The sequence below is a fragment of the Oncorhynchus mykiss genome, chromosome 17 (genome assembly GCF_013265735.2).
Source record: "Oncorhynchus mykiss isolate Arlee chromosome 17, USDA_OmykA_1.1, whole genome shotgun sequence".
Lineage (NCBI taxonomy): Eukaryota > Metazoa > Chordata > Actinopteri > Salmoniformes > Salmonidae > Oncorhynchus > Oncorhynchus mykiss.
Window position 1 is genome coordinate 74,767,037 of NC_048581.1, and position 12,578 is coordinate 74,779,614.

Sequence of the window (12,578 nt, forward strand, 5' to 3'; positions counted from 1 at the left end):
TTTGCACTTTTCGCACCAAAGTACATTCATCTCTAGGAGATGCGAGAACGCGTCTCCTTCCTGAGTGGTATGACGGCTGCATGGTCCCATGGTGTTTATACTTGCGTACTATTGCTTGTACAGATGAACGTGGTACCTTCAGGTGTTTGGAATTTGCTCCCAAGGATGAACCAGACTTGTGGAGGTCTAAGGTTTTTTTTCTGAGGTATTGGCTGATTTATTTTGATTTTCCCATGATGTCAAGCAAAGAGGCACTGAGTTTGAAGGTAGGCCTTGAAATACATCCACAGGTACACCTCCAATTGACACAAATGATGTCAATTCCAAGCTGTTTAAAGGCACAGTCAACTTAGTGTATGTAAACTTCTGACCCACTGGAATTTTGAGACAAACGACAAATACAAATCATTACAAAAACAAAGTGATTAACCAGTCATAACTAGCCAATGGCAATGCAGATTACACAGTAAGCAACCAATCAATTAAACCCAGGATATAACATCATGGAACACCCTGCTTCTTCGCTTCTAGAAACTTATTAAAAACACAAATTAACAAATTTATAAGTTAAATAATCTGTCTGTAAACAATTGTTGGAACAAATACTGGTGTCTTACACAAAGTAGATGTCCTAACCGACTTGCCAAAACTTTGTTTGTTAACCAGACATTTGTGGAGTGGTTTAAAAATTAGTTTTAATGACTCCAAACGAAGTGTATGTTAACTTCCGACTTCAACTATATGTCTCGACCAATGTCTTGGACTAATAAAATTTGTACGTCAGAATTTCACTGTCTCTGAATTTCACTGAATTTTGCGCACTGGAATTCTTCTCAGTGTCTGCTCCTGAATTACAATCTTCATTGAGTTATGCAGCCAGTTGCAGCAGGGACTATTTTTGTCTGTTGATGGCTATGCATACAACGCTGATAAGACCAACATCGTAAAAAAGAGAGATGGGCATTTTAACAAAACAAATAAAAAATGCAAAGAATACATTTCTCTGTGGTTCTGCACAGCTTAGAGTGTAGGACAGTAATGCAAATTGGGAGAGGTGCTGCAATCATGGAGAGAGATATGGTCTGGACACAGGCAGGCTTCAGACAGGCCTCACTCTGTCACAATCATTTGGTAGTCAAAGCATCCTCGACTTTCCTCCTCCTTTGTTCATTTACAGTTTTCATGGAAATTAGGAGAGAGTTAGAGAGAAGTGAAACCTTTCATTGCACAAGAAACACGTCCTACTGTAGCTCACTGCCTGTAACTGTCTTTTTGAAGTGGAAACGTAAGAGAATTTACATGAACAACTGCTGTATAGTCCCTGTTCCTATCATGGTGATAGAGAGCATTCAAATACACAATATTCAAATTAGAACAATTCAGAGGAACTATATCTGTTGATGAATTAAGTATTCAATCTTAAATCGGAGAGATAATTTTGAGCCTTATAGCTCACTCAAAGAAAGAGAAAACAATGAAGAAGAGAGAGAGAGGATGAGGTCCTGGCTGTGTACAGCTAGGTTTGTGTGAGGAGAGGAGAGTGGCGGAGAGCGGTGGCGAGGGATGTGGCTGGTGGCACTCAGTGAGCTGCTTGTCTCTGATAAGAGGTTATCAAGATGAAAGGGGGAGGCCGGGAATTACGGGCCTAACACTGTCACCCAGCAGACACAGAGGAACACTGTCACCCAGCAGACACAGAGGAATATACAGTAGGTATTATACTAATCATAAAATGTTTATTCTATTCTACTGAGCCATTTACTTTACGTTCGTATTCATTTATTTTATTATTTCTTACTGTTGTTGAATTGTTGAGAAGGAACCTGCAAATAAGCGTTTTGTTGGACGGAGTATACCATGTGTTTCCTGTACATACAACCAATAAAACCTGAAAACCTGCAAAGCCATGTCACTCTTAATACACAAATGTACATAAGCTAAAAAACAAATTTACACACACATATATATCTCTGTCTATGCACTGGCACACACACGCACGCACGCACGCACGCACGCACGCACACACACACACACACACACACACACACACACACACACACACACACACAGAGAGAGAGAGAAAGATAAACTGACAAAGTGGAACCTATAATATACAGTTGAGCAGTTCTATGATATGGTTATGACAAGATGATGGGGAGGGGGGACAGCGGTGGCAGTCCAGTGGCCATTGGGGTCAGACCTCCAATTCCGAAGAAACAGTCTTCTGTGTATGCAGTAGTGTTATCTTTACCAAACAGAGGCTGCTGAGCCATTCTCAGATACCAGTATACCCCCCCCCCCCCCTGTCTCTCTCTCTCTTTCTCTAGCTCTCTGTGCCAGAAAGAAATCTCCTGGGGAATCTACACAGTTATAACGGTAAAAAGACAGATTATTACACAAATAATTTAGATTTTTATTAATTAACTCAATAATGGTCCATAACTTTTTTATGTTTGTTGTAAGTAACCAATTATAGGCTGGTACCACACCCCAACTGTCATAAAACATTGACACACCACAACATATGTGTGCAAAGAACTCTAAGCAAGGCTAATGTCAGCACTTGCTTCATCTGATACACGAGAGACAAATATGCATGTCTTACAGAGGTCCTGGAAGAGAAGAGCACAGCTTAGTAACAGATATGCATGTCTTACAGAGGTCCTGGAAGAGAAGAGCACAGCTTAGTAACAGATCATATTCATAGAGATTTGATTTTTATATATTTTATTCAGCAATAGGAAAATAACAAATATATGTTAAAATGTTTCACTTCCATCTATTGCCCTTTCTTTGTAGTTCTCCCACTAGTAAATGTTATTCTAAATATAAAAATCAGAATGACAAAGATTGCTTCTACTGTTGCAAGTGCTTGAAATACAATAAAATACCTTTACTGTCTAAATCTATATTTCCTATTGGAAAATGTAAGATATTTCCTATTTGATACTCTGACTGCTCATTGTTTTGCATTATGATAATGAAATCAAATGTTGAACATATTTATCAAAAGTAAGATCAACTCTTGAGTGTATTAATATATTATATAAGATATGAATTGATCATGGCATGGTGGTTATGGTGGTTAGGGTGACTATCATCACACCTTGGAACAGTGAGAGCTGATAGAACCCTAGCAGGATTCCTGAAATCCTTGAGTAGGCCCATATCAACTCGGCAAAAAAAGAAACATCCTCTCACTCTGCGTTTATTTTCAGCAAACTTAACATGTGTAAATATTTGTATGAACATAACAAGATTCAACAACTGAGACATAAACTGAACAAGTTCCACAGACATGTGACTAACAGAAATTGAATAATATGTCCCTGAACAAAGGGGGGTCAAAATCAAAAGTAACAGTCAGTATCTGGAGTGGCCACCAGCTGCATTAAGTACTGCAGTGCATCTCCTCCTCATGGACTGCACCAGATTTGCCTGTTATTTTTGTGAGATGTTAGCTCACTCTTCCACCAAGGCACCTGCAAGTTCCAGGACATTTCTGGGGGGAATGGCCATAGCCCTCACCCTCCAATCCAACAAGTCCCAGACATGCTCAAGGACATTGAGATCCGGGCTCTTCGCTGGCCATGGCAGAACACTGACATTCCTGTCTTGCAGGTAATCACGCGAACGAGCAGAACGAGCAGTATGGCTGGTGGCATTGTCATGCTGGAGGGTCATGTCAGGATGAGCCTGCAGGAAGGGTACCACATGAGGGAGGAGGATGTCTTCCCTGTAACGCACAGTGTTGAGATTGCCTGCAATGACAACAAGCTCAGTTCGATGATGCTGTGACACACCGCCCCCGACCCTTGACGGACCCTCCACCTCCAAATCAATCCCGCTCCAGAGTACAGGCCTCGGTGTAATGCTCATTCCTTCGACGATAAACGCGAATCCGACCATCACCCCTGGTGAGACAAAACCGCGACTCGTCAGTGAAGAGCACTTTTTGCCAGTCCTGTCTGGCTCAGCGACGGTAGGCTTGTGCCCATAGACAACGTTGTTGCCAGTGATGTCTGGTGAGGAGCTGCCTTACAACAGGCCTACAAGCCCTCAGTCCAGCCTCTCTCTGCCTATTGCGGACAGTCTGAGCTCTGATGGAGGGATTGTGCATTCCTGGTATAACTCGGGCAGTTGTTGTTGCCATCCTGTACTTGTCTCACAGGTGTGATGTTCGGATGTACCGATCCTACGCAGGTGTTGTTACACATGGTCTGCCACTGCGAGGACAATCAGCTGTCCATCCTGTCTCCCTGTAGCGCTGTTTTAGGCGTCTCACAGTACGGACATTGCAATTTATTGCCCTGGCCACATCTGCAGTCCTCATGCCTCCTTGCAGCGTGCCTAAGGCACGTTCACTCAGATGAGCAGGGACCCTGTGTTTTTCAGAGTCAGTAGAAAGGCCTCTTTAGTGTCCTAAATTTTCATAACTGTGACCTTAATTACCTATCACCTGTAAGCTGTTAGTGTCTTAACGACCGTTCCACAGGTGCATGTTCATTAATTGTTTATGGTTCATTGAACAAGCATGGGAAATAGTGTTTAAACCCTTTACAGTGAAGATCTGTGAAGTTATTTGGGTTTTACGAATTGTCTTTGAAAGACAGGGTCCTGAAAAAGGGACGATTCTTTTTTTGCTGAGTTTATAACATCATATGACCACCCTCTGGTGGTGGAAATGTTTCAGTAGCCGAGGTTCATTCATTTTAAATGGAGTGTCTTCATTCAATGGGAATAATAAGATCACTTTCAAATAATTGGCTCAGTTGTTGAGGGACTTTCCAAGATGCCAGGCTTCTTGCTTTCTGAGCTGGGAGGAGATTGTGTGCACTGCAGTGAATGGAATATTGAAATCTCAGGAATGTACTAAACATGTTTTATAGCTTATTTTTCAACAGACTTGGCACAAATTGTTCAAATCAATAACCAGCTGAATAAATTAAGAACATTTATCTGGACAAAAAAAGGAGGATTGTGTTTCGAACAAGGAAAAATAATATGTTGGAATATATTTAAATAAAATATAAATATATTTAAATATATTAGGAAAATGTATTTATCAAATATAGAAATAAATAAAATGTATGTACATATATTTGTAAAATACACACTCACTGACTCAATCTCATAGAAAATCTGTGGGCAGAACTGAAAAAACATGTACGAGCAAGGAGGCCTACACACCTGACTCAGTTACACCAGCTCTGTCAGGAGGAATGGGTGAAAATTCACCCAACTTATTGTGGGAAGCTTGTGGAAGGCTGCCCGAAACTTTTGACCCATGTTTAACTATTTAAAGGCAATGCTACCAAATACTAATTGGGTGTATGTAAACTTCTGACCCACTGGGAATGTGATGAAAGAAATAAAATCTGAAATAAATCCTTCTCTCTACTATTATTCTGACATTTCACATTCTTAAAATAAAGAGGTGATCCTAACTGACCTAAGACAGGGAATTTTTACTAGGATTAAATGTCAGGAATTGTGAAAACTGAGTTTAGATGTCTTTGGCTAAGGTGTATGTAAACTTCCGACTTCAACTGTACATAAATACATGTACATTCATGCTGTTAAAATACACTGAGTGTACAAAACATTAGGAAGACCTTCCTAATATTGAGTTGCACCCCTTTTTTGCCCTCAGAACAGCCTCAATTCACCCGGGCATGGAATCTACAAAGTTTCGAAAGCATTCCACAGGGATCCTGGCCCATGGTGACTCCAATGCTTCCCACAGTTGTGTCAAGTTGGCTGGATGTCCTTCTTGATACACACTGGAAACTGTTGAGCTTGAAAAACCCAGCAGCGTTGCAGTTCTTGACACACTCAAACCAGTGCATCTGGCACCTACTGACATACCCCGTTCAAAGGCACTTAAATCTTTTGTCTTGCCCATTCACCCTCTGAATGGCACACATACACAATCCATGTACGAATTGTCTCAAGGCTTAAAAATCCTTCTTTAACCTGTCTCCTCCCCTTCATATACACTAATTGAAATGGTGACATCAATAAGGGATCATAGCGTTCACCTAGATTCACCTGGTCAGTCTATGTCATGGAAAGAGCAGATGTTTCTAACTCATGACGTAATTGGACAAACCTAAGCCTCATTTGAAAATAATACTCATCGGCAATTCTGGGTAAGCCCGAAAAATGATATTAGGCAATACTGGCCAATGTTATTACTTTTCATTATTTATAGGTATTTCCAAGATGGCGTAGCAGTCGGGCGTCTGTTTTGTTTGTCTTGTCCCGTCCCGTCCCGTGTATATATCATTTTCTTTGTATGTATTTCGTAAATATTTTTTTGATTTTCAATTTCAATTTCCATCAACGGACTGAACATACTCTCCTGCAACCCGCCTCACCCAATGTGGTATGGATCTGCTATTTTTTTATACTTTAGAACCGGAACCCCCATCAGAAGCTAGCCAGCTAACTAGCTACTAGCTAGTAGTCAGTTAGCTACTGCTAGCGGTCATCACTGTTATCAGCCAGCCTCAGCCCGGTCAATTCCTGCCAGTCTGCACAACGCAAAATCAACCCAGAGCATATTGGACTACTTTTTCTCCACCAAATCTCCGGATTACTACTGCAAGCTTTGAACCTTTACTCCGGATCATCGCAGCTAGCTTGCTGCTATCCGAGTGGCTATTCCTGGCTAAAGTCTCTGTCCCGAAGCAAGCATCAGTTAGCTGGAGCTAGCCTCGAGCTGGACCCATCTCCCAGCTAGCCGAAGAGATTCATCAGACAATTCCTGGGTTTCAATACCTCTTTTGCCAATTGGCCTGGACCATTAGCTGCCAACACGGAGCCCCGCAGATCCATCACGATTGGTCTGCCGACGTAATCCGTCCAAGGAGGTTTCAACAGGCTCTTCCGTTGCGACGTCCCCCTGAGGCCCAACTGCTAGCCTGCTATCCCGGCCTGATAGCTGTCTGAATTGCTGTGTCTCCAGCTCGCCTAGCTACTCACTGGACCCAATGATCACTCGGCTACAAATGCCTCTCCCTAATGTCAATATGCCATGTCTGGTGTTTGGTTAGTGATTTTTGTCTGATTTCACTGTAGAACCTCCAGCCCTGTTCAATATGCCTTAGCTAGCCCTTTTGTTCCACCCCCCACACATGCGGTGACCTCACCTGGCTTAAATGGTGCCTCTAGAGACCAAACCTCTCTCATCATCACTCAATGTCTAGGTTTACCTCCACTGTACTTACATCCTACAATATCCTTGTCTGTACATTATGACTTGAATATATTCTTCCACACCCAGAAATCTGCTCCTTTAACTCTCTGTTCCCAATGCACTAGATGACCAGTTCTTATAGCCTTTAGCCATACTCTTATCCTACTCCTCCTCTGTTCCTATGGTGATGTAAAGGTTAACCCAGGCCCTGCAGCCCCCAGCATCACTCCCATTCCTCTGATGCTCTCATTTGTTGACTTCTGTAACCGTAAAAGCCTTGGTTTCATGCATGTTAACATTAGAAGCCTCCTCCCTGAGTTTGTTTTATTCATTGCTTTAGCACACTCCGCCAACTCAGATGTCCTAGCCATGTCTGAATCCTGTCTCAGGAAGGCCACCAAATATCCTGAAATTTCCATCCCTAACTATAGCATTTTCCAACAAGATAGAACTGCCAAAGGGGCGGAGTTGCAATCCACTGCAGAGATAGCCTGCAAAGTTCTGTCAAACTATCCAGGTCTGTGCCTCTACTTTTAAAAATCCACCTTTCCAGAAACAAGTCTCTCACCATTGCCAGTTGTTATAGACCCCCTTCAGCCCCCAGCTGTGCCCTGGACACCATATGTGAATTGATCGCCCCCATCTATCGTCAGAGCTCACACTGTTTGGTTACCTAAACTGGGACATGCTTAACACCCTGGCTGTCCTACAATCTAAGCTAGATGCCCTCAATCTCAAACAAATTATCAAGGAACCTACCAGGTACAACCCTAAATCCGTAACCATGGGCACCCTCTTAGATATCATCCTGACCAACTTTCCCTCCATATACACCTCTGCTGTCTTCAACCAGGATCTCAGCAATCACTGCCTCAATGCCTGCGTGCGTAATGGGTCCACGGTAAAACGACCACCCCTCATCACTGACAAACGCTCCCTCAAACACTTCAGCGAGCACGCCTTTCTAATCGACCTGGCCCGAGTATCCTGGAAGGATATTGACTTCATCCCATCAGTAGAGGATGCCTGGTTGCTCTTTAAAACTGCTTTCCTCACCATTTTAAATAAGCATGCCCCATTTAAAAAAAAAAATTGAACTAAGAACAGATATAGCCCTTGGTTCACCCCAGACTTGAATTCCCTTGACCAGGCACAAAAACATCCTGTGGTGTTCTGCATTAGCATCAAATATCCCCTGCGATAGTCAACTTTTCAGAGAAGTCAGGAACCAATATACTCAGTCAGTTAGGAAAGCTAAGGCTAGCTTTTTCAAACAGAAATTAGCTTCCTGCAGCACTAATTCCAAAAAGTTTTGGGACACTGTAAAGTCCATGGAGAATAAGAGCACCTCATCCCAGCTGCCCACTGCACTGAGGATAGGAAACACTATCACCACCGATAAATCTACAATAATTGATAATTTCAATAAGCATTTATCTACGGCTGGCCATGGCTACCCCTACCCTGGCCAACATCTCACATCTCAACACCCCCTGTAGAAACTTGCGCAACCCCCCCCCCCCCCCCCCCCCTGCTTCTCCTTCACCCAAATCCAGACAGCTGATGTTCTGAAAGAGCTGCAAAATCTGGATCCCTACAAATCAGCCGGGCTAGACAATCTGGACCCTCCCTTTCTAAAATGATCCACCGAAATTGTTGCATCCCCTAGTTCATCCGCCTGTTCAACCTCTTTCGTATCGTCTGTCTCCACAAAGATTGGAAAGCTGCCACGGTCATCCCCCTCTTCAAAGGGGGTGACACTCTAGACCCAAACTGTTATAGACCTATATTCATCCTACCCTGTCTTTCTAAGGTCTTCGAAAGCCAAGTTAACAAACAGATCACCCACCATTTCAAATCCCACCGTACCTTCTCCGCTATGCAATCTGGTTTCAGAGCTGGTCATGGGTGCACCTCAGCCACGCTCAAGGTCCTAAACGACATCATAACCGCCATCGATAAGAGACATTACTGTGCAGCCGTATTCATCGACCTGGCCAAGGCTTTCGACTCTGTCAATCACAACATTCTTATTGGCAGACTCGACAGCCTTGGTTTCTCAAATGATTGCCCCGCCTGGTTTACCAACTACTTCTCTGATAGAGTCCTGTGTGTCAAATCGGAGGGCCTGTTGTCCGGACCTCTGGCTGTCTCTATGGGGGTGCCACAGGGTTCAATTCTCGGGCCGACTCTCTTCTCTGTATACATCAATGATGTTGCTCTTGCTGCTGGTGAGTCTCTGATCCACCTCTACGCAGACAACACCATTCTGTATAGTTCTGGCCCCTCTTTGGACACTGTGTTAACTAACCTCCAGACGAGCTTCAATGCCATACAACGCTCCTTCCGTGGCCTCCAACTGCTCTTAAATGCAGGGAAAACTAAATGCATGCTATTCAACCGATCACTGCCCGCACCTGCTCACCTGTCCAGCATCATTACCCTGGACGGCTCTGACTTAGAATACGTGGACAACTACAAATACCTAGGTGTCTGGTTAGACTGTAAACTCTCCTTCCAGACTCACATTAAGCATCTCTAATCCAAAATTAAATCTAGAATTGGCTTCCTATATCGCAACAAAGCATCCTTCACTCATGCTGCCAAACATACCCGCGTAAAACTGACCATCCTACCGATCCTCGACTTCGGTGATGTCATCTATAAAATAGCCTCCAACACTCTACTCAACAAACTAGATGCAGTCTATCACAGTGCCATCTGTTTTGTCACCAAAGCCCCATACAATACCCACCATTGCGACCTGTACGCTGTCGTTGGTTGGCCCTTGCTTCATACGCGTCGCCAAACCCACTGGCTACAGGTTATCTACAAGTCTCTGCTAGGTAAAGCCCCGCCTTATCTCAGCTCACTGGACACCATAGAACTGGAAGGAAAGATGACCAAAGGAGGAATTGGCTTTGGGGGTGACCAGTGAGATATACCTGCTGGAGCGCGTGCTACGAGTGGGTGCACTCGTAGCACGCGCTCCAGCAGGTATATCTCACTGGTCACCCCCAAAGCCAATTCCTCCTTTGGTCATCTTTCCTTCCAGTTCTCTGCTGCCAATGACTGGAACAAACTGCAAAAATCTCTGAAGCTGGAGACTCATATCTCCCTCACTAGCTTTAAGCACCAGCTGTCAGAGCTGCTCACATATCACTGCACCTGAACATAGCCCATCTGTAAACAGCCCATCCATCTACCTACCTCATCCCCATACAGTATGTATTTATTTATCTTGCTCCTTTGCACCCCAGTATCTCTACTTGCACATTCATCTTCTGCACATCTACCATTCCAGTGTTTAATTGCTATATTGTAATTACTTCGCCACCATGGCCTATTTATTGCCTTAACTCCCTTATCTTACCTCATTTGCACTCACTGTATATAGACTTTTTAAAATTTTGTTCTACTGTATTATTGACTATGTTTAGTTTATTCCATGTGTAACTCTGTGTTGTTGTATGTGTCAAATTGCTATGCTTTATCTTGGCCAGGTCGCAGTTGCAAATGAGAACTTGTTCTCAACTAGCCTACCTGGTTAAATAAAGGTTAAATAAAAAATAAAATAAAATAAAGTACATCTTTATGATCTGTCAATATGAATACAAATCATGATCATACCATCATGTCATATTATGTGAATTGTAATTCCAGAATGAGGTAGTAAGTAGAGGGTCATGTTGGACATTAAATTGTCCACATCAGGAACAAGATCAATAAATTGATTAAGAAGGCTGATTCAGTTATTGGAGTTAGTTATTGGCCTGACTCCAGACTCTCTGGAGGTCATGACAGAACAGAGAACCAGACAAAAACAGGATATCTGTAAAGTACTTCCAATGACCATAGGAGTATTTTTAGCTTCTGGCTTGTAATGCCAAAGTGCTCAACAGAAAGATTTAGGAGGTCCGTTTTACTTAATGCAATAGTTTATTTTATTTGTTTTCTATGACCGTACTTGAGGGGAGGTCTACTTAGAATGCGTTTCTTCATGATTGCAAAATGTTGTAGGCCTATATTTTATTGTATAGTTGATATTGATAGTAAGATATTATTAGGCCCCCACTTCTGCACTACCAAGGCAAAATGCAGGAATTATTCCTTTTTTTTTTACAAAAAAATCTGCCTTCAAGTTATTTTTCTGTCAAGGACGGACAGCAATTTCTGATGATCCAAACAGGCTTGTTCTTGTGTCAGGAAACCATCACAACAGATCAAAGACGTTTTACCAAATTCGTAGTTACTGCATTTTGCCTTTGTCGGGCAGTCTTGCTAAAGTCATATACAGTGCCTTCGGAAAGTATTCAGACCCCTTGACTTTTCCCACATTTAGTTAGGTTATAGTCTTATTCTAAAATTAATTCAATTGTTTTCCCCCTTCATCAATCAACACACAATACCCTGCTAAAAATAACAAAGAAAAAACAGGTTTTTATAAATGTTTGCTAATTTATCAAATTAAATATCACATTTACATAAGTATTCAGACCCTTTACTCAGTACTTTGTTGAAGCACCTTTGGCAGCAAGTTTTCTTGGGTTTGACGCTACAAGCTTGGAACACCTGTATTTGGAGAGTTTCTCCCATTAATCTCTGCAGATCCTCTCAAACTCTGTCAGGTTGGATGGGGAGCATCGCTGCACAGTTATTTTCAGGTCTCTCCAGAGATGTTAGATCGGGTTCAAGTCCGGGCTGTGGCTGGGTCACTCAAGGACATTCAGAGACATTTCCGAAGCCACTCCTGCGTTGTCTTGGCTGTGTGCTTAGGGTCGTTGTCCTGTTAGAAGGTGAACCTTCGCCCCAGTCTGAGGTCCTGAGCGCATGGAGCAGGTTTTCATTAAGGATCTCTCTGTACTTTGCTCTGTTCATCTTTCCCTCAATCCTAGGCTCCCAGTCCCTGCCGCTGAAAAACATCCCCACAGCATGATGCTGCCACCACCATGCTTCACCGTAGGGATGGTACCAGGTTTCCTCCAGACGTGGCGCTTGGCATTCAGGCCAAATAGTTGAATCTTGGTTTCATCAGAGCAAATAATCTTATTTCTCATGGTATGAGAGCCTTTAGGTGCCTCCAAGCGGGCTGTCATGTGCTTTTTACTGAGAAGTGGCTTTCGTCTGGCCACTACCATAAAGGCCTGATTGTTGGAGTTCTGTAGAGATGATTGTCCGTCTGGAAGGTTCTCCCATCTCATCAGGGGAATTTTAGAGCTCTGTCAGAGTGGCCAGTGGGTTCTTGGTCACCTCTCTGACCAAGGCCCTTCTGTCCCAATTGCTCAGTTTGGCCAGGCAGCCAGCTCTAGGAAGAGTCTTAGTGGTTCCAAACTTCTTCAATTTAATAATGATGGAGGCAACTGTGTTCTTGGGGACC

General features: G+C 43.0%; 1 long non-coding RNA gene across 1 annotated transcript; it reads left to right on the plus strand.

Annotated features, from left to right (window-relative positions):
• The first annotated feature begins 1,595 nt into the window (after positions 1-1,595).
• On the plus strand, positions 1,596-3,217 carry LOC118940106. Its single transcript, XR_005036708.1, has 3 exons — positions 1,596-1,709; positions 2,328-2,376; positions 2,608-3,217. It is a non-coding gene; the product is annotated as an uncharacterized LOC118940106 (long non-coding RNA).
• The last annotated feature ends 9,361 nt before the right edge of the window (positions 3,218-12,578 follow it).